The sequence below is a fragment of the Rhinoraja longicauda genome, chromosome 1, assembly GCF_053455715.1.
Source record: "Rhinoraja longicauda isolate Sanriku21f chromosome 1, sRhiLon1.1, whole genome shotgun sequence".
NCBI classification, from domain to species: domain Eukaryota; kingdom Metazoa; phylum Chordata; class Chondrichthyes; order Rajiformes; family Arhynchobatidae; genus Rhinoraja; species Rhinoraja longicauda.
Window position 1 is genome coordinate 102,599,481 of NC_135953.1, and position 23,401 is coordinate 102,622,881.

At 48.6% G+C, this 23,401-nt stretch overlaps 1 long non-coding RNA gene across 1 annotated transcript in view; it reads left to right on the forward strand.

Annotated features, from left to right (window-relative positions):
- The window catches only part of LOC144600177 (uncharacterized), a 223,800-nt gene extending 205,937 nt beyond the window's left edge, over positions 1 to 17,863 (forward strand). Inside the window, exon 3 of the long non-coding RNA XR_013548096.1 lies at positions 17,829 to 17,863. This is a non-coding gene — a long non-coding RNA (uncharacterized LOC144600177). The remainder of the gene's footprint in view (positions 1 to 17,828) is intronic.
- Positions 17,864 to 23,401: the final 5,538 nt, after the last annotated feature.

The window sequence follows — 23,401 nt, forward strand, 5'->3', positions numbered from 1 at the left end:
ATATATATATATATATATATATTAATACATACACACATATTTCTATAAAGACTGGAGCGACTGGGCTTGTATACACTGGAATTTAGAAGGATGAGAGGAGATCTTATCGAAACGTATAAGATTATTAAGGGATTGGACACGTTAGAGGCAGGAAACATGTTCCCAATGTTGGAGGAATCCAGAACAAGGGGCCACAGTTTAAGAATAAGGGGTAGGCCATTTAGAACTGAGATGAGGAAAAACTTTTTCAGTCAGAGAGTTGTGAATCTGTGGAATTCTCTGCCTCAGAAGGCAGTGGAGGCCAATTCTCTGAATGCATTCAAGAGAGAGCTAGATAGAGCTCTTAAGGATAGCGGAGTCAGGGGGTATGGGGAGAAGGCAGGAACGGGGTACTGATTGAGAATGATCAGCCATGATCACATTGAATGGCGGTGCTGGCTCGAAGGGCCGAATGGCCTCCTCCTGCACCTATTGTCTATTGTATATATATCTATATACATACACATATGATTATATATGTATATATATAAGTGCGCAGACACACATACACATAAAAACAAACAAACAAACAATAATAGTGCAGAAAGACAAAGCCAATGCCCCCAAGTCTTTGTAGTTCAGAGCTTATTTGGAGGTTGTAGTGTTTAATAGCCTGATGGCTGTGGGGAAGATTCTGTTCCTGAATTTGGACGTTTCATTTTTCAGGCTCCTATATCTTCTTCCTAATGGCAGGCGTGAAATGAGTGTGACCAGGGTGATGTGGGTCTCTGATGATGCAGGCTGCTTTTATGAGGCAGCGAGTCCTGTAGATCCCTTCGATGGTGGAGAGGTCAGAGCCTGTGATGGACTGGGCAGGGTTCACCAGGTTTTTCAGTTGTCTTCGCTCCTGGGCGTTCAAGTTGCCGAACCAGGCCGTGATGCAACCAGTCAATATGCTCTCGACTGTACATCTGTAGAAGTTCAAGTGAGTCCTCTCTAACATACTGAACATGGTTAACATGCAACAAAAGATTTTCATTATACCTCAATATGCGAGACAATAAACTAAACTAAACTAAACAAATACACATGATACATGTAAATATTCGTTGACCACTGGGAACCTGCTCTCCGCCTTCATCACCCCCTCGGCCCTTAGACGGTAGGTGGCTCAAGGCATGGATGTCAACGGGTGATAGATGAACATTGGGAATGTGCCATGGGCAGGTTTGGTGGAGTGGAGAGAACTCCAAAGTTAGTAGGACCTTGTTATAAGGAAAACCATTGTATCTAACACCCTGAGTCTCAACACATGGTTCTTTTTCATTCAGTGGAAGAAACTGATTATGATGTTGATGGAACCGGTGGAGGCATCCAAATTTAGAATTATAATCATTGACAGGAAGTGCGCATAGAAGTGTTTTGATATATTAAGCTAACTTTGTACCAGTTCATTTAGTTTAGTTTAGTTTAATTTGCTTTATAATGGGCAGTAATATATTTCTCCACATTTATAGTGCATTGTGTAAATGGTAAATGTATCAAGACATCGGATTAGTTATCATAAATAATTTTTGAAATACAGACGCTTCCTGAATTACTTAAGTGTTACACCCTACACACCCTTGTGTAAGTCAGATGTTACATATGTTGGAAACGGAAGTGCTACTGCGCACGAGTAAACTTACTATTCGACGCAGAGACCATGTGGGAGCTCCAACATGGAGACCATGGGGGTGCTGAGACATGGAGACCATGGGGGAGCTCCGGCGTGGAGACCATGTGGGATGTCCGACGTGGAGATCATGTGGGAGCTCCGACGTGGAGACCATGGGGGAGCTGCGACGTGGAGATCATGTGGGAGCTCCGACATGGAGACCATGGGGAAGCTCCGACATGGAGACCATGGGGGAGAATTGATGACAACAGCTGACTGGCTTGTGGCAGTAGCGCACTGCTACCGAGACACACAACTCAGAAATAAAGCAGTGGGCTTAGACAATTGCTTATGTAAGTGCGAGTTTACGTAAGTTGCGTATTACATAAATTGGGGAGTGCCTGTAAGTGGGTTGTGTTGATCTAAAAACTAGTCCTGCTGTTGCACTTCATGATGAACTTGAAGGAACTGCTGTAATGTTTGCATTAACTCTCCTGCAGATAACACCGACATTAAATAATGGCGTTTAGATTGGTCCTCGTTGCCAAAGCTGCCACCTTCACCTCAGATGTACTTAGGCTGTAGGGTTATTTCTAATCCCAAAAAATCTGTTTTCTCTAAACTTTAGCCCGGAGCTCTGAAATAGCGCCTGGGCTTCATGTGAAGTGATTGTTCCTTTGATATGATTCTATGGCAACAAACATAAACATCTCTCCCCGTGTGTTGCTTTTGCTGGTGATGAGTTCCTGGCAGTGAAGAAATGGATATAGTTTAATTTAGTTTAGCGATACAGCACGGAAACAGGCCCTTCTGTCCACCAGTATATGGATAGGATAGGTTTAGAGAGATATGGTCCAAACGTGGGCAGATGGAACATGGTGTATAGATGGGGCATCTTAGTCAAAATTGGCAAGCTGGGCCCAGGAGCATGTTTCCCTGCTGTATGACAGTATGAGTCTATGTTTCTGTGCTGTAACATTTTTATAATTCCATGATAATGTTGGAGCCGCAAGTCACAGGCGGTGTCTGCTGGGAAGTAAGACACCCCACACCCCAAGGACGTGTGGATTTGTAGTTTAGTTTAGTTTCGGCCAACTGAGTCCGCACCTACCAGCGATCCCCACACATTAACAGTACCCTACACACACTAGGGACAATTTTACATTTATACCAAGCCAATTAACCTTCAAACCTGTACATCTGTGGAGTGTGGGAGGAAACTGAAGATCTCAGAGAAAACCCATGCAGGTCATGGGGAGAAAGTACAAACTCCACACAGGCAGCACCCGTGGTCAGGATCGGACGTGGGTGTGTGGCGCTGGCTGTGAGGATTTGATTATTTTCGAAGGATTTGTTTGGCGAGGACAAACGAAAGCAGTCAGAATTTGCTTTTTGGACTTCTGTCGGAAAGCAGAGACTCTCTTTGTTGAAAGAGTCCTCTAATTGGGGAGGATTTGTTCGTGTTTTCTGAAAGTCGTAGGAGCGGCAGTGGCTGGCGGAAGGCCAAGTTGCACTTGAACTGGTGGGAGCTGAGTCTGGAGCGGTGTTTGTGGTCTGTAGCATCGGAAAGCTCCCTCCCACACCGACTTTACCCGGTCCAGGTGTGCCGGGTAAGTACGGCACAGTGCATTGGATTTTCGTTGAAGCCGGGAGGGCGACCGAGACCTGGGGAAGAAGCCTCCGGAAGCTCCATTTTCTACGACGGGAGGATTGGCACGGACTTTTCCCTATCTTATCAGGAGGAGACTGCTTTCTGTTGCTTTGCCAGGAAAGCCTTCACGACTTTAAACTGCTGCAAATGCGTGGAGGTGCAGCAATAGCAGAAAGACTGCTTTGACTTATAAAAAACGGAGACGTTTTGTTTTGCTCCACGCCCTAAAGATGGCGGCCCCCAAGAATTATGCAGCTGCCGTACAGTCGGCAGTCTCCGTGACTAAGGGCCATGAGTTGTTGGGGCGTATACACGGGGTGAAAGTGACCTTGCAGGGCAACATTACCTTCAAGGCTGTGCTAACCGCGCTGGGGGAGACTGTTGGCAAGAAGGCCATAATCGCAGGCGCGGTGGTCAGTGGGAAGGCTGTTGTCATCCTAAAGACTGAGCAGTCGGTGGCTACCGCATTGGAAAGGGGGATCACGGTGGCTGGGATTTACATGGCGGTGGACCCATGGGGACGGCCCGTGCTGCCGGTCATGCTGTCCAACGTTCCCCCTTATGTTCCGGACGCGCTCCTGCTCCCACATGTAACTAAGCTGGGGGAGGTGCGGTCTGGGCCCACCAAACTGTTGCATAGGTTGGATGATCCCGAAATGCAGCATGTATTAACGTTCAATCGCCGTGTGTACATACAGCTGGCACAGGGGATTGATATGGAGGGGAGTTTTGAGGTTGAATGGGAAGGATTCTGCTATCGCGTGTTTTGGAACACGGGCCAAGCACGCTGCCATGCATGCAAAGAGGTGGGGCATTTCCGCAGGAATTGTCCCAAGCACCAGGCTGCCAGCTCCACCAAGGTGGCCCAGAAAGGCAGTGCTGGCCCATCTGGGGCTGCTGGTTCTACCACGGTGGCCCGTGATGACTTTGTTCCCTTGCTCCCATCCTCCATTCCCCCACCACCCCCATGTCCCGTACCTGTGGCAGGGGATGCCGGTGCAGGGTGGGGGGTGGATGAGGGGCACTGGGAGAGACAGAACAGTAAGAAAGCTAAAAGGAAGAAGAAGAACGTTCAAGCGGGACGCCAGGCAGAAGGTCACCTTAATGAGGGTCCCCCGGCAGTAGATATTATCGAGCTCGCCTCTGAGCCTGAGGGTCTGAGGGCTGGAGAGGATGAGCAGGTAGATGGCGGGGCGGAGGAACAGGCTTCAGCAATGGAGCTGACTGTACCACCGCACGCTAGTGGTTATAAGAGGAGGAGGCACGGGTCCTCTGACACGGAGAACGGCCCTGAAGGTCAGGGGCGACCTGAAGGGAGGTGTTTCTCCCCTGTTGAGGCAGAGTACCCAGTACACGCTTCCTGTGGGCAGGAGGATGCCTCTGTAGTGCAGGGACCACCTGAGAGTGGTGTCACACTACCCGAGGGGGCTGTTCCCCCAGGGATTGCGTCCGCTGGCTTAGAGGGTGACCAGGGGAAGATTGATGGGGGGGACTTGAGTGTGGGGGTGGGTCCCCAGCCCATGCTCCCCACTGAGGCTACGAGTCCTATTGAGGGATGTGCTGCCCCATCGGCTGAGGGAGCAGGGGAGACTCCGGGAACATCGCCCCCTGAGGGCCAGAGCGAGGTGGTTCCCCTGGTGGTGGGGGACGGGGACTCTCTGGGTGATGGTGCTGGGCCGGGTGCCCTGGGTGCGAAGGAGGACATGGTCGTTTCGGATCGTGTCCTTCGGTCGGACTCCAGACGTACCCTCTCACTGCCCGCCCCGGAGACTTCCTCCAACATCACTGCCCCCAATCCGGTTACAGAGGGCGGTGGGGGTGCGCAGGAGCCTGGCCATTTACCAGGCAGCTTGCCACAGTTAGAGGTACCGGTACCTGCCCCCGTCACTGATCCTGGGGGTGGGATGGTGACGGAGGAGGGACCGGGTGATGTGGCCGACCCGCCCACCTCACAGGGAGGGGTGAGCGAGGCGGCTGGGAGTCAGAACTATCCAGACTCGGGCTCAGACATTGAGTGGGAGGAGGAGGGGGACGTGGAGTCCAGCGACAGTGAGTTGATGGACTGTCCCACCCGCAGCCCCGTGTCTCGGCTTGTTGATATCTGGGAACTCCGGAAGTTTCTGAAGGACAGCAGAGGGAAGAGGAATAAGGCAGATCTGGCTGTCGACCTCTGGTCAGACCTGACGGTACCCTTGCAGTCCATTTATGCCATCCTTCAGGAGGAGGGGAACTTGGCAGGTGTATTGAAAAATGAGCGGCGCCAGCTCCAAGAGCTTTTTAAGTCCCTAAAGAAAGGGCAGAGGGCTCGGGGAGGCTCCATTCCGTCAAGGGGGGCTGGTAAAAGTTCTTGTGCGCTTTCAAAATGAAGCTCACTATAGCCAGCCTGAATATTAATGGGGCCAGGGAGTCTCTCCGTAGGTTTCACCATCTCTCGGTGCTGAGGGACGGGAGGTACGCGGTGAGCTTCCTGCAGGAAACACACACTGTGGCTAGTGACGAGCCCACCTGGCTCCTGGAGTGGGAAGGGGGGGTCTACATGAGCCATCTCACCTCCATTTCGAGTGGAGTGGCCTTCCTGTTGGCCCCATCTTTCCAGCCGGAGATTGTCAAGGTGCAGGACATTGTACCAGGCCGGTTGTTGTATCTGGCCGTGCGCCTGGATGGCGTGCCATTACATTTTATTAATGTGTACGCCCCCAAGAGCGGTGCTATGCAGACGCGGTTAACACAAGAAGTGACCGCGCTGTTGAACACCATCGATCGGGGGGAGTGTGTTTTCCTGGGGGGTGATTTTAATTGTACCCTTGAGGCGAGAGATCGCTCTGGCATTCAGCGCGATCCGGCAGCGGTCAAGACATTAAGGGAGTTGGTGGATTCTTTTGAGCTAGTAGATGCTTGGAGGAATTTCCATCCCAACTCCGGCGCCTTCTCATACAGGTTTAAGGGGGGTGGTTCCCGTATTGACCGTGTATATGTGTCTAAGGCTTATGTGTCCTGTGTCTCGGCGGCCTCCATGCGGTTGGAGCCGTGCTCGGACCACTGCCTGGTGCGAGTGGACTTTATCCCGACGCGCACACGGGCAGGGTCCGCGTACTGGCACTTCAACAACCGGCTGCTGGAGGAGCGCCGGTTCCGGGACTCATTCAAGCAGTTCTGGGCGGAGTGGAGGGAAAGGCAGGGGCGTTTCCCTTCCCTAAGGCAGTGGTGGGATGTAGGGAAGGCTTACGTCCGTCTGTTTTGCCAGGACTACACGAGGGGGTCGACCAAGGGGCGGGACTCCGAGATCGGACGGCTTGAGAGAGAGTTGCTCGACTCGGAGTCTCGCCTGGGTCAGATGGAGGGGGAATCGTGAGAGTGGGAGGAGTACCAGGAGAAGAAAGGGGCACTGAGGGACTTGCAGCTGAGGAGGTCCCGGGGCGCGTATGTGAGGTCGCGAGTCCAGATGTTGAACGATCTGGACCGCGCCTCCCCCTTTTTCTTCTCCCTGGAAAAGTGCCGAGGTGCCCGCAGGCAGTTTGTCGAGTTGCTTGTGGACGATGGCTCCTCCGTTACGGATCCGGAGAGGATCGGTGCCTCAGTTTGGTCGTTCTATGACACTCTGTTCTCCGAGGAAACATCTAGTGGGGAGGCACAAGGGGTGCTGTGGGAGGGCTTACCCGTAGTGTGCAGGGAGGTGGCTGAGCGCCTCGATGATCCCCTAACTCTGGAGGAGTTGACTGGTGCCCTGCACCAGCTCAGTAGGGGCAAGTCTCCGGGGCTGGATGGGCTGACTGTGGAGTTTCTTCGAGCCTTCTGGGGTGTCCTGGGGGGCGACTATGTGAAGGTGTTGGGGGAGAGCCTGGCGACCGGGGAGATGCCCTTCTCATGGCGCAGGGCAGTCGTCGTCCTGCTGCCCAAGAAGGGCGATCTCCGCCTCTTGAAGAACTGGCGCCCGGTCTCTCTTCTCAGTACGGGTTACAAAGTCTTTGCACGGGCATTGGCCAATCGCCTGGGGCCCGTGCTGTCCCATGTGATCCACCCTGACCAGTCCTACACAGTCCCGGGCCGGTCCATCCAGGACAATATCCATCTGGTCCGGGACCTGATCCATCTGTGCCAGAGGGCTGGTCAGTCCGTTGCCTTTCTCTCCCTTGACCAGGAGAAGGCGTTTGACCGGGTGGGACACGACTACCTTCTCGGGACTCTGCGGGCGTTTGGATTCGGACCCCATTTTGTGGCCCGGGTCCGGCTCCTATACGCTGCTGCAGAGTGCCTGGTCAAGGTCAATGGCTCTTTGTTGGCTCCCATTCACTTTGGGAGGGGGGTTCGTCAGGGATGCCCCATGTCCGGCCAGCTTTATTCCCTCTGTGTGGAGCCATTCCTGTGCCTCCTACGGAGGCGGCTGGCAGGTTTGGATTTGCCGGGGCCGGGGGTGGAGGTGGTTCTCTCGGCCTACGCCGACGATGTGTTACTAATGTTCACCGACCCGGTTGACCTGCGGAGGATGCGTGAGTGCCAGCGGGTGTTCTCAGCCGCATCCTCCGCCAGGATCAACTGGGGGAAGTGTGCTGGGCTCTTGGTGGGTCAGTGGCAGGTAGACTCCCTGCCGGAGGAGATGGCAGTTTTTGCGTGGAGCACCACGCACCTCCTCTATCTGGGGATCTACCTGAGTCCCACTGAGGGGGCTTGGCAGGCGAATTGGCAGGAGTTGGAGGCGAAGGTGGTCGCCCGTGTGGGGCGCTGGTCAGGCCTCCTTGGTGTGTTATCATATCGGGGTAGGGCTTTGGTCATAAACCAGCTGGTGGCCTCTCTGCTGTGGTACCGGCTGGCCACTCTGGTCCCGTCCTCTCGTTTCATCGCCATGATACAGAGGAGGTTAGTTAACTTCTTCTGGGGTGAGAGGAACCACTGGGTCTCTGCTGGGGTTCTGAGTCTCCCGTTGGAGGAGGGCGGTCAGGCGCTGGTCTGCGTCCGCACTCAGGTGGCAGCCCTCCGACTCAGGACCTTGCGGAGGTACGTGTACTCCGAGTGCCCTCCCAGATGGCACTCGCTGGCCACGTACTTTTTCTGCCAGGGGCGCTGCCTCCAGGAGGGATCACGGCTCCCGGTAGCGGGCATGAGTCAGCGCGCTAGGCGGGAGTTGCCTGGTTTTTACCGTGATCTCCTGAGAGCCAGGAATTTGGTCACCTTCAGCCAGGGCGCTGCTCCTCAGGGGGAGGGGGGTGCTGTGGTTGTGAGGGGGGCCGGTCCTCACCCTGTCACGGTGGGTGTCGAGGAGAGGTGTGTGTGTGGAGCGATTCCGACTGGGCTTACCCCCGCTCCGTCGGAATTGCTCATTGGGCCCACGGCACGGGTCCCTTCCCGAGAGCCGGCCCCACGCAATATGAGCCGCCTTTCCCAGATGCCCAGCGTGCCGTTCCGTGACGCGGAGAGGCGCGTTTTGTACAGGCTGCTCCTGCACACTCTCCACTTCCTCGCTCTCGTCTTCCATCCGGACACGCCCTGGCGGTCCGTGTTACCACCTGACAGCGGGAGCGGTCCCCAGTGGAGGACTCTCTATAAGGGGGTCCTCCCGCTTTACATCGGGGACCTGGGGTGGAGAGTGTTGCATAAGGCTATAGCCTGTAACAGGTACTTGAGCCGGTTCACGGTCTCGTCTGCCGCCTGTCGCTTCTGCGGTGAGGAGGAGACCGTGTACCACTTGTATACAGAGTGCGTGAGGTTACAGCCCCTGTTCCAGTATCTGAAGGGGCTGCTCCTCAAGTTCTGGCTCCATTTTAGCCCTACGCTTTTAATTTTTGGGCACCCGGTACAGAGGGGGGGGGTCAGGAGGGAGGAGGGGGTCTCCCTGTCGGTCTGCTCCTGGGCCTGGCCAAGATGGCCATCCACGGGTCCAGGCAGCGGGCAGTCGACGGCCTCACAGAAGTCGGCTGCCTACCCCTGTTCCGGGCTTACGTCCGTGCCCGCGTGTCCCTGGAGAGGGAACACGCGGTGTCCACGGGGACTATGGAGGCCTTCCGGGAACGCTGGTCGCCGCGGGGGGTTGAATGTATTGTTGACAGAGATGGCGGGATTTTAATGTGATAATTGTTTAATTTGTAAACTGCCGATACAGGCGGCTTTTGTTTGATCACATTTTGCTTAGTATGTGTGTATGTTTTTCTTTGGAATAAAACTTTTATATATTAAAAAAAAAAAAAAAAAAAAAAAAAAAATAGTCAGGATCGAACCCGGATCTCTGGCGCTGTAAGGCAGTAGCTCTATTACTATGCCACCGTGCCATTTCAATTGTAAATTGCCTCTAGCATGGAGCGGGTGGATCAGGTGATTGATGGTCTGTGTGGACTCAGTGACCGAAGGGCCTGTTTCTATGATGTATCTCTGAAACAAACTGAAGTCAGAATTGATCGGCCCCGGAAATATCTCAGTGAATGGACTGCTGTGGGTCATGAAGGTAGCTGACATCTTCCAACGATGGGCAATGAACCATGGCCTTGACAACATCCTGAACACCCCATAAATGATCTAAAAGTAGAATCTGTAAGCATGGTCAGGAAACTCTCAGGAAACAGCAGGAGCATTTACCACTGATTTATTCAGATCAGACAGATTTATTTGAGAATATGCAGCGTGTGAGTATTTTGAAACTGATATTGGCAAAAATGTGTGTTAAGCTATCCGATTATTGTTGGACCAAGAGTCAAGAGCCAGGAGTCAACCGTGTTTTATTGTTATATGTCCCGAAATGGAACAATTAAATTCTGACTTGCAGAACCACGATATGTAAACATAGTACTCTGCAATCACCATAATAAAGGACAAAAAAGTTCAGTGCATATATAAAAAAGTAAACAAACAATAATAGTGCAAAAACAAAAAAATATGCCCCCTATAAGCTTGCGTAGGTCATAGGTCACAAGAGCTAAACATCCTCGCCGATCAGTCGGGAAGAAACGGCTCGAATCTGGTGACAAATGATTGTAAACTTTTACATCTTGTGCCCAAATAGGAAAAAAGACGATGAGGAAGGAGTGTGATTGTTACCCTTGTTTTCCAGGCGGGGAAGAGGGAGTCCGCTGGAGTTTTAGCCTGGCCTGTCCGCCGTCCCGAGCAATGGGGGGAAAGTCACGCAGTTGCAGGCTGTGCGGTTGGACTTTCCGCACAGTCCTGGGCATGCATATGGTCGAGCTGTTGTTCAATAGACAATAGACAATAGGTGCAGGAGGAGGCCATTCGGCCCTTCGAGCCAGCACCACCATTCAATGTGATCATGGCTGATCATTCTCAATCAGTACCCCGTTCCTGCCTTCTCCCCATACCCCCTGACTCCTCTATCCTTAAGAGCTCTATCCAGCTCTCTCTTGAATGCATTCAGAGAATTGGCCTCCACTGCCTTCTGAGGCAGAGAATTCCACAGATTCACAACTCTCTGACTGAAAAAGTTTTTCCTCATCTCAGTTCTAAATGGCCTACCCCTTATTCTTAAACTGTGGCCCCTTGTTCTGGACTCCCCCCAACATTGGGGAACATGTTTCCTGCCTCTAACGTGTCCAACCCCTTAATAATCTTATACGCTTCGATAAGATCCCCTCTCGTCCTTCTAAGGCGAGGTGTACGGAAAGGGCTTCGGCCACTCCTCGAATTTGACGAGGCACCGACACAGGCACACCGTGACCGGCCAATGCAAGGCAATGCAAGCAGCCTCGGCGCTGCTGCAGCACAGCACTGGCGCTTGCACACCGGCGAGCAAGGATTCGGCTGCAGGCTCTGCGGCGAGCTCTTCCCCATGGCATGACGGCCGCGGTTGGCGCATCCACCGGCGGCCAGGTATTGGCATCGCAACCCTCTCTGGGCTGTCGTAGCACCGCCAGTGCGTGCCCTGGAGCGGCCGGCTCCCGCTCCGCTCCGACGCCTGTCTGTGGCCGTGGGGAGGGTTTCCGCAGCTCCGGCTACCTGCCTCTTGCACAGCGGCGAGACCACATTCGCCTGCGAGGTCTCACGGCCGAGCTTCCAGCAGCACGTTGCGGCTGAGAGCCCCACCGCCGGCGCAACCACGGGTGCGAGGTTATGCGGCAAAGCGTTCTGCAACCCGCCTTACCTGCCGACAGGTGGCCCTTCAGGTGCGGTTACTGCAGCGCCTCGTAGCTGCTGATCCATCAGCGCTTCCACAGCGGCGAGTGGCCCTTCAGGTGCGAGACCTGCAGTACAAGAGCTTCCTCAGTCTGAAGAAGGGTCTCGACCAGAAACATCACCCATTCCTTCCCTCCTGAGATGCTGCCTGACCTGCTGAGTTACTCCAGCACTTTGTGAATAAATACCTTCGATTTGTACCAGCATCTGCAGTTATTTTCTTATGCTTCCTCAGCTCTTCCTCCTTAATCTTCCTCCGACCTGCCGCAGCACTAGCCGACCGACAGGCACTTCAGGTGTGACTTCTGCCACTGCCGTTTCATCCACTCCTCCTCTCTGGAGACTCACGGGGGGGTGCTCACACAATACTGCAGGTGCCCGCACAACACTGCAGGTGCCCGCCACTCGCACCGAAAACACATTCTTTTTCTCCCTCATTTACGGGTCATTTATAGCTTTCAGTTCGAGCTTTCAACAACAGTAGTGAGAATGGAGACGGTGGAGCGCTGGAAGATTGTGCCCTTTTGTTGCAGTACTCGTTACTTCCCTTGAAAATTGTACCGAGGAACCAATTAATATAAAAGAAACAACATCCAGTCATGCAACATACTTGTTTAATGTGGCAGCAACCACACTGGGATTGAATAAATCTACAGCAAGATCAAGCAGTTGTAACACTAGCCCACGATACAGGCGTGGACAATGGCGTAGGTCTTCCTATATCTCTAAACCAAACTAATACAAAGTAAGTATAGAACACATTATCTCTGTGAATTGAAGACTGTGAACGGTGGTTTAGTTTAGAAATACAATGTGGAAACAGGCCCTTTAGCCCACCGAGTTCACGCTGACCCCATGATCGCCAGTAGATTAGTTCTATCCTACGCACGAGGGACAGTTTACAGAAGCCAATTCACCCACAAACCTGTCCGTCTTTGGGATGGTGGGAGGAAGTCGGAGCACTGGGAGAAAACCCACGCAGTCACACGAAGAACATGCAAACTCCGTAGCGATAGCACTCGAGGTCAGGATGGAACCCAGGTCTCTGGCGCTGTGAGGCAGCAACGCTACCGCTGTGCCACTTTTTCCGCCCTAGCTAACTACTAGAAAGTAGTTTTCAATATATATGATATTTTGCTTTTTGCAGCAGGGGTCATGATAAGGAAGTTTGCATTAGCGTTGATAGTGAGGGAGGAATCTTTGGAAGACAGAATGATTTAGACTTCAGTGAATGGTGGAAAGTGTCATCCAGCGCTGCTGGTGAGAGAAACAGAGTTCACATTTCAAGTCAATAACCTTTCATCCGATTAGAAATCTAACACATTTTAGTTCACAGAAAAACTGGGCGGAATGGGAATGGGGGATGGGGAGGAGACTACAAAGGGAATGGTGATGAAAAGGTGTAAACCAAGAGAGAGTGACTGATACAGGTGGTGGTAGTGACAGCTGGAAGAAAGCAGTGAAGGCTAATTGATTGCACTTGTTCAATCTGAAGGTGATTAATATGAAAGATGAAAAAGAAAAGAAAAATTAGTATGTTCACAATTTTTCTCCCTCCACAGATTCTAACTGACCTGCTTTAGGATGTAGAACATAAAACAGTACAGCACAGGAGCAGGCCCTTCAGCCCACAATGTCTGTGCCAACATGAAGAAAAATTGAACTTTTCTCTGCCTGCAAGCAATTCTGCTGCATATTCATGTGCTTATCTAAAAGCTTCTTAAACACCACTATCGTAACTGCCTCCACCACCACCCCTGGCAGCATGTTCCACATACTCACAACAGTGTGTGTAAAAAACTTGCCCGGCACATCTCATTTAATCTTTCCTCCTCTGACCTTAAAGCTCTCTCTAGTCTTTGATATTTCCACACTGGTTAAAAAAAAAAGGTTCTGGGTACAAGGTTTATTTTATGGAGACACAAATCACAAAGTTCTGGAGTAACTCAGTGGGCCAGGTAGTATCTTTATGGGCAACTCAGCAGGTCAGGCAGCATCTCGGGAGAGAAGGAATGGGTGATGTTTCAGGTCGAGAAACGTCACCCATTCCTTCTCTCCGAGATGCTGCCTGACCTGCTGAGTTACTCCAGCATTTTGTGAATAAATCGATTTGTACCAGCATCTGCAGTTATTTTCTTATAGTATCTTTATAGGGATTGGACAGATGACATTTTAGGTCAGGACCCTTCTTCATACTGAGATTTGAGTCTGAGGAAGGGTCCTGACTCAAAAACCCACAGATGCTGCCTGACCCGCTGAATTCCAACACTTTGTGTTATGCTTTCTATTATGTCCAACTTTCACCAGTTGGGGAGTCTTATATCCTTCAGTTATGGCACTTGGAGTCATAGAGTGATACAGCATGGAAACAGGTCCTTCGACCCAACTTGCCCACACCGACTAACTTGTCTCATCTACACTAGTCCCAGTGGTCTACGTTTGGCCCGTATCCTTCTAAACCTGTCCTATCCATAATTCCTGTAATTGTTTCTTAAACTTTGCAATAGCACCTGCCTCAACTACCTCCTCAGGCAGCTCATTTCATACACCCACCACAGTTTGTGTGAAAAAATTACCCCTCAGTTTCCTATTATATCTTTCCCCCTTCACCATAAACCTATGTCCTCTGATTCTCATTCCCCTACTCTGGGAAAGAGACTGTGCGTCTACCAGATCTATTCCTCTCGTGATTTTGTACACCTCTATAAGATCACCCCTCATCCTCCTGCACTCCAAGGAATAGAGTCCCAGCCCCACATGCTTTGCACTCTCCTCTCTTCTCATTAACCATGATCCATGGAGACAGGTAAGTTTCAAACATAATGGCGGGTCTGGAATCCCATATAAACCAATCTCGGTACTTTCTTTGATGGACATTTGTCCATCAACAGTTTCATGTCCCCAGATGTGTTTAATTACCTGGATTTACAATTCCTCAGCTGTCATTGATGAGAATTTAACCCATGTCACTGAAGCAATAGTTAAGAACTCTGGTTAATAGTCCAGAAACTCTACCGCCATGCTATTCCACCTTTAGATATTGGATACACAGTGCAGGTTTTAGTACTTTGGATTGCTGGATAACACATTCCATTGACCTCTACATATGTTATAGATTCTTCAGCTGGGCCTGAGTGAATGTGAAATTTGTCCAACATCTTCACTTGCACCAAATGCTGTGAAAAACATATTTAACGCATTTGCCGTTTCCTGATTCCCCGCTGCATTTCCACTTGACTGATCCTTCAAAGGGCCCACCTGTTTCTCAGCAATCCCCATACTTCTGTAGTTAAACTAAATTGTTCCACTTGCCATGAACAATCCAATTCTTCTGTGAATCTTCGTCTTCCGAAATCCAACACCAGTTACTTTCGGTGGTCGAAGGGAAGCATCAAGTCATACAGCATGGAAACAGACCCTTCAACCCAACTCAACCATGCGGACCAAGATGCCCCATCTAAGGTAGATCCATTTGGCTCATATATCCCTAAACCTTTCCTGTCCATATACCTGCCCAAGTGTCTTTTAAATGCTTTTAAAAACACCTTTACAACTCTTTGCCCATCCTCGGGGAAACATCTTTGTCTCTTTTATGATAAACAGAGTAATGGGTTGTTCCATTAATGCATCAGATGGGATGAAATACAGCTGCGTAATGGCAATGGACATCAACTCCATGCTTAATCAACCTCGTTTTTCACATTATGAGAACTAGGAGCATATAAAGCTATTTTGCTCTTCGAGCTTCCTCGCCATTCAGCTGGATCATGAGCGATCTTCAACCTTAACAACATTGTCAGGCATCACCCTTGTATGTCTTTCTTCCTTTAATATCCTAAATTTAGTGATTTTTCTTTTGAAAAATCTCAGTCATAGGGTCACTGGGTAAACAAATTCTGAAGACATATCAGCTTCTGCATGAAGAAATTTCTCCTCAGCTCATTCCTACATAGTCTATTCCTCTGCCGAGACTATGCCTCCAGTTCTATACTCACCTGCACCCTCAAGGATGCACTGGATGCACTGAGGTTGGCTGTGGGATGTGTCCCGGGGCATGAAGGCTGAAGTGTGTTCACGAGAGGTGGGAAATGCTGCATTCGTTGGTTGTTGTGTTGAGACCATGGCATTGGTGGAGTGGGCCGCAGGAGGCCCTGCAGCTGCCTGGAAGTCGAGTGGATCAGACGCTGCTCCAAGAGGCCGAGTGTGCTGATCAGATGCGGCCTGCAGTGGCATGGAGCGGTGTATCAGTGGTGGAGGACATCAACAACATTGTCTGGCTAGGCCCATCCTACAACTCTGACCTAGTGCCACTGCCAGGACAATGGGCCTTTCTGGCCAAGTTAAAGCTCTACATTTTTAACAATTTATGGACTTGAATCATACAAAAGTGGTGCCGGAAACATGGCACCTCTTGTGTAGTGTCTGATTGTAATCTAGTATCCCTTTACTTGTTACTTAAGTGTGACTATGCCTATGTATAGTAACATCTTTACTGAATTGTATTCATGCATAACACTTTTAGCTGGATAGCATGCAAACCAGGTTTTTCACTATATCTCGGTACACATGATGTTTAGGGATACACTAATAGGGGTACAAAGGTTTAGGGGTACACTAATACTGATACTAAAAATCTTCATACTTTTGCAGTATGAAATATATAAAGGACAAAACCAATTAACATGGTGGCACAGTGGTGCAGCGGTAGAGTTGCTGGCTTGCAGCACCAGAGACCCAGGTTTGATCCTGGCTACATGTACTGTCTACGGAGTTTGTACGTTCTCCCTGTGACTGCATGCGTTTTCGCCGGATGCTCCAGTTTCCTCCAACACTCCAAAGATGTACAGGTTTGTAGGTTAATTGCTTTGGTAAAAAAAAAATTGTAAATTGCCCCTCGTGTGCAGGATAGTTCTGGCATATGGGGTGATGGCTGGCCGGTGTGGATTCGGTGGGCCAAGCTAAACTAACCTCTGTTTGTGCATGATCCATATCCTCTAGGGTTGCCAACTGTCCCGTATTAGCCGGGACATCCCGTATTTTGGGCTAAATTGGTTTGTCCTTCCAAGATCAGCACACTGGCCCAGCCCTGAGCAGCACTGAGTGGCTCCCAGCACAAGTAGCAGACTGCCTCATGAATGGCAAAGACAGCGCCACCTTCAGGCTTACCTTCATTCCAAGCTGATACTGAGGTTGAATGTAGAAGGATAGACACAAAACGCTGGAGTAACTCAGCAGGATAGGCAGCATCTTTGGAGAGAAGGAAATTCCTTCCATCCAGAAATGCTGTCTGTCCCATTGAGTTACTCCAACATCTTATGTTTATCTTTGGTGTAAACCAGCATCTGCAATTCCTTCCTGCACTTGAATGTATAAACTTCAGTCTGAAGAAGGGTCTCGACGCGAAACATTACCTATCTATGTTTTCCAGAGGTGCTGCCTGGCCTGTTGAGTTACTCCAGCATTTTGTGTCGTTTTCTGAGGATGAATGTTTCTGCTGGACACAAATACCCAGAAGCAATGAATAAACAAATATAATATTAAACAACAGAAACAAATAACTGCAGATGCTGGTTCTACCAAAAATTGATACCTAACCCAGTGTTACTCCAGCATGATGTGTGTCTATAATATTAAAATACTTCACCCATTATACAATACCAGACAACACTTGCACATGTTTAAAAATAGTTGATTGCATTTTAGATTGAAGCCCCTTCAGCAGGTTATCAATCTGCGATTTCAACTCTGATTCTCTCTCTACAGATGCTGCCTGGCCCGTTGTGTGTTTAATGTTTCTATTGAATGTTACGAGAATGATTAATGTTAATTAATGGCCATGCACTCATTTCCCTCCTGCGATCGGGAGGCAGAAGCCTGAAGCCTGAAAACTGTAATGTTCAGGTTCAGGAGCAGCTTCTTCCCAAAAACCATCAGCTTCCCAAAAACCATCAGCTTCCCAAAAACCATCAGCTTCTTCCCAAAAACCATCAGCTTCTTCCCAAAAACCATCAGCTTCCCAAAAACCATCAGCTTCTTCCCAAAAACCATCAGCTTCCCAAAAACCATCAGCTTCCCAAAAACCATCAGCTTCCCAAAAACCATCAGCTTCCCAAAAACCATCAGCTTCTTCCCAAAAACCATCAGCTTCCCAAAAACCATCAGCTTCCCAAAAACCATCAGCTTCCCAAAAACCATCAGCTTCTTCCCAAAAACCATCAGCTTCCCAAAAACCATCAGCTTCCCAAAAACCATCAGCTTCTTCCCCAAAACCATCAAAAAACACTACAACCTCCAAAAAAGCCCAAACTACATAGGCTTGGGGGCATTGTTGTTGTCTTTGCACTATTGTTACAGAGCAAAGGTGAGGAGTTACTGCAAAATTGTCATCACCATGTCGTCTGCTGATTGTTCACTCTGCTTCTTTCTTCACAGACGTTGCCTGATCTGCTGAGTACTTTCAGCACAGAGTTTAGGATACAGCATGGAAACTGGCTCTTCGGCTCACCGAGTCCATGCCTCTGTGAGGCAGCGGCTCTATCCGCTGCACCACTGTGCCACCTACAGTGGGAAATATTTCTAGCCTGGGTCTCTATTGTTTAGCTGACCCTAAGACACTTTCGTTGAACGTTGCATCTAACTGCATGTGGTGTTGCAGCATTTGTTGCGTGCATGCAACCACAGCATCAGGTGTGCCTAACACTTGCAGTGACACCAGGTTCGTACCAAAGTCCCTAGAACCAACATAGTTGTTAGAAATAACCAAGTCTCTGATTTATATTATGGGAATTGGCAAGTGTGGAGATAGATTCTGCGTTTATGAAGAAGGTCCAAAACAGAAAGTATAAGACGCTATGAAATACTTGGACAGGTAGATGGATATGAGAGGTTTAGAGGGATATGGGCTAAATGCAGGCAAATGAGAATAGCTTCGATGGGGCATCTTGATTGCCATGGACAAGTTGGACCAAAGGGCCTATTTCCGTGTTGTACGGCTCTATGGCTCTCTGCTGGAAGCATTCAGCAGGTCAGACAAAAACAGTTAATATTTCAGGTTGACTACCACATGCCAGAATTATTCTGAATCATTCTGATGAAGGAACTCTGGCCTGAAATATTAAATTTCTCCTTCCGCAGATGCTGCCTGACCTGCAGTGTGCATCCAACATTTTCTGGTTTTGTTTCAAATTTTAACCATCTGCGGTTTCTTTGCTTTTCATTCATAAAGTTGTCTATGATTTTGCCTTTTACAGAGAAATCCCATTATCGACTTGGGGGCATTTAACGTGAGAGGGCAAAATTTAAAGTAGATAGACAGGGCAGGTTTTTTTACACAAAGATTGGTGGGTGCCTGTAATGCACTGCCAGGGGTGGTGGTGGAGGCAGAAACATTACCTATCTATCTAATAGTCCCATTTAAGAGACTTTTAGATAAGCACATGGATATGCAGAGAAGGGCGGGATGTAGATGATGTGCAGGCAGAGGAGATTAGTTTAATCTGGCATTATTTTCAGCACAGACATTCCAGGTCAAGCAAGGGGCCTGGTTCTGTGCCGTACTGTGGTCATATCATATCATATCATATACATACAGGTCTATGCTGATGTTTTGTTTATTCACCATTTCTGCAGCCTATTTTTAAGACAAAGCAATGAAGTTGTTAGGAATCATTCTTTCATATCCACAATGTACTATGAAGTGAAAGCTTCCAGGATATTGGATCAAATTGGCTTGTGTGAGATTATTTTTCTCCTTTTCCTCATTTAGATATTCCTCAAAGCCAGTCCTGGCCAAAGTTTTGGCAACCAATCTTAATCCGTCTTTGCATTTGATTACAATCCTTTAAATCACCTTGGAATGTTTTCCTGCATTAAAGGCTTCCTACAAAAAATAATTGTCATCGTGATCACCTGGCATCACGTTCAGCACGGACATTGTGGGCCGAAGGGCCTGTTCCTGTGCTGTACTGTTCTATGTTCCATAATCCATGTTGGCATGTTACCCTGTAGCTCAGAGAAACTTTTACTGATTGAAGTTCAACATAAAATATAAACTCACAAAACACAGGTTTATTACGGGGACAACTTTATTTTACAACCACACAATTAAAAAGAAAATAAGACTCCATTTATTTAAAGTTCTTTTCCATGAGTTTTTACGATCTGGAATTTATTCCTAGAAAGGGCAGAGGGAGTAGATGCGATTAACATTCAAACGCAAATTGGATAGAAATTTGAAAGGGTTCACAGGACAGAGGTTCCCTCCATTGGGCCACGGACGGCAGAAGCACCAGATGGGCCACTGCCACACCCCAGCAGTGGTCCTGGCTGGCCCGCCGCGAAACTGGGAACACCGCCTGGAGTGGGAGTCTCGTCCGAGGCTCGTCCCCGAGGACCAGGAACCGTAGAGGAGAGTGGAGGGAGTCGGCGACGGCAGCGGACACCGGAAGACAAAGGGCCAGTAAGTAATAATGGGGGAGGGGAGGTGGTCTTATCTTCCGTGCCCTCAAGGTCGGCTGAAGGAGGTGCCCCTGGGGCACAAAGGCTTAAGGCAGCCCGGCGAGGAGAGGGACAACGATTCGTGGGATGGTCCTTCATGGCCAGCTGCGGCTGGGACTTTGTAAATGGTGCCAAAACCTGATGACTTGCATGTGGGCTCAGTGCGCCGTTTCTATTCATTCTGTACTTAATCAGGGATTGTACTTGTGTGTGGCAATAATCTTACAGATCTGAAAAAAATAATTTCACTCTACCTTGGTAATAAAGAACCATTGAATGAGTTAGTTAGTTAGTTTAATTTATTGTCACGTGTACCGAGGTATAGTGATAAGCTTTTGTTGCGTGCTAACCAGTCAGCGGACAGACAATACATGATCACAGTCGAGCCGAGCCATTACATTCCAGTGTAAACCATCCACAGTGCACAGATACAGATGAGTAGAAAGGAACTGCAGATGCTGGTTTAAACCGAAGATAGACATAAAATGCTGTGAAGAAGGGTCTCGACCTGAAACGCCACCCATTCCTCTCTACAGACGTTGCCTGTCCCGCTGAGTTACTTGAGCATTTTGTGTCGAGCCCGGATGCACACATGCTGTGCAAGTTCTATAGAAATGGGATAAGTTGGAGGACTCATTCACAGAGTTGGCACGGGCGTAGCGGTCAAATACTCTGCCTCCGTGCGCTACATTTAGAAGATTCCACGGAAAACTTGAGAACATCCTTTTGTCTGAGCATTTCCACAACTTCCCAAAGTGCTTCTTAACCACTAAATATTTTTTAAATTAGAATTTACCATTGAAGCTTTCAGGCAAAATGCACTTCACAGGGAAAACCGCAAAGTAGTGGTCTTGCAGTGAAGACATTCACACATGCAATAGGATGTTAAAATGAAACAAAACAAAACAGAAACAGAAAACAATGAAATGATATAATACGACGAGTCTGTCTTTCCAACTCAAACCATCTCTGGCTTTCCAAGGGCTTGAATCTTAAAGAACTTGAAAACATTTCCAAAAGAAATAGGAGCATAAAAGTTGGGAGGTCATGTTGCAGCGAAATAAGATGTTGGTGAGGCTGCATTTAGAGTAATGTGTTCCGTTCTGGGCACCATGTTATAGGGAAGATGTTGTCAAGCTGTAAAGGAAGCAGAGAAGATTTACGAGGATGTTACCAGGACTAGAGGGTCTGAGCTATAGGAAGAGGTTGAGCAGGCTAGGTCTTTATTCCTTGGAGCACACGTGATCTCATACAGGTGTACAAAATCATGAGGAATAGATTGGGAAGACGCACAGAGTCTCTTGCCCAGAGTAGGGGAATCGAGAACCAGAGGGCATAGGTTTTAGGTGTGTGTGTGGGGGGGTGTAATTTAATAGGAACCTGTGGGGTAACTTTTTTACACAATGGGTGGTGGGTGCATGGAACGAGCTGCTGGTGGAGGTAGTCGTGGGAGATACTCTCACAACATTTAAGAAACATTTAGACAGGTACATGGATAGGACAGGTTTAGAGGGATATGGACCAAATGTAGGCAGGTGGAACTAGTGTAGATGCGACATGTTGGTTGGTATGGGCAAGTTGGGCCGAAGGGCCTGTTTCCATGCCATTGGACTCTACGACTATGAAAACATACAGATTGCTGGAGTAACTCGACGGGTCAGGCAGCATCCCTGGAGAACATGAATAGGTGACATTTCAGGTCGGGACCCTTCTTCAGACTGTGTGGGGGAGGGATTGGGGGTGGGGGGAGGAAATCAGCTGTTCCTTGTTTCTATTCTCCAGGGATGCTGCCTGACCCGTTGAATTACCCCAGCACTTTGAATCTTTTTCTGTAAACCCACATTTGCAGTACCTTGTTTGTACCTTTTCAGTTACCAATGGATTAACAGAGTCATAAATTCATAGAGCCCTACGGCGCCGAAACAGGACCTTCGGCCCACCTTGTCCATACCGGTTGAGTTGGGGTACTGGACTAGTCTCATTTGGCTCTCTAAATCTTTCCTATCAAAGATAGTTAATTGGTTTACAAGAGAATGAACAACATTAAAAGTCGCAGAAATAAGAAACTGCAGATGCTGGTTTAAAAAAAAAAGACATAAAGTGTTGGAGTAACTCAGTAGGTCAGGCAGCATCCCTGGGTAACATGGGTGGATAACATTATGGGTCGGACCCTTCTTCAGACTGATTGTGTCGGGGATGGGTGGGTTTAAGTAAGCTGGGAGAGAGGAGGAGCAGGACAAAGCGGGGCAGCTAATCAATAGACACGTGGAAGGAAGGTTCCCCAGCCCTGCACTGCCTGCTTCTATCACGGCTATAAATAAAACTTGACAACGTATGGTTTTCCTTTCCCGATTTCCATTCATTTATTTATTTTTATCCACCTAAATTCCAAAAGATCGAATTTTATTCCATATCTCAAAATTTTGTGCACTGATTTATGAATTTCCATATTTATTTCCATAACTCAATGGCTGTAAACTAAGGGTTAGCTACGTTGTCTTTCTAAAGTGCTTTCTAATTCTAGCATCTCTTGGAGAGCTGCTGCCTCACAGTGCCAGAGACCCTCCAAACAAGTCCTATCCATGTATCTGTCTAACTGTTTCTTAAATGTTGGGATAGTCCCTGCCTCAATTCCTCCTCTGGCAGCTTTTACCATACACCCACCACCCTTTGTGTGAAAAAGTTACCCCTCAGATTCCTATTATATATTTTCCCCTTCACCTTAAATCTATGTCCTCTGGTCCTCAATTCATCTACTCTGGGCAAGAGACTCTACCCAATCTACCATCTATTCCTTGCATGATTTTATACACCTCTAATAAGATCACCACTCATCCTCCTGCACTCCAAGTATAGAGTCCCAGCCTGCTCAACCTCTCCCTATAGCTCAGACCCTCTAGTCCTGGCAACATCCTTGTAATTCTTTTCTGTACCCTTTCCAGCTTGGTTTTTGCTGTATTACTGTATAAATCTTTGCAAAAATAGTTTCAAGGGCCATATTTCTCAAATGTATAAGGGATACATGCTGTAATTTATATGGGTACATGAGTAAAATAGAGAAGGAAAGAGGAACACTAAATTTAAGACAGCTGAAAGTATCTCAAGGAAGGATTTTTGAAATCCAACCACAATAAACAGGGTATGTAATGATGTATTGGTTAATTAGAAAACTGAACTAGAAGGGCTGGAATTTGGAGACACAGGGGTAGAGGTAATGAGTACTGTTCTCACAAACTTTTCCCAAAAGAGCAGGCAAAATTATTTAAATGAGATGTTACATAAAAACAGCCACCATAAAGCAAAATCCAACCTCCATTCTTCTGCACATAATAAAGAAGCTCTCTATTTTCTGCATTGCTCCAAAACTTCGCACAAAACCTTGGGAAAGGCACAAAGCTTAGTGTAAATATGATAGTGGCATTTAAGGCAAGGCAAGGCAAGTTTATTTATTTGGCACATTTCAGCAACAAGGCAATTCAAAGTGCTTTACATAAAACATTAAAGAGCAG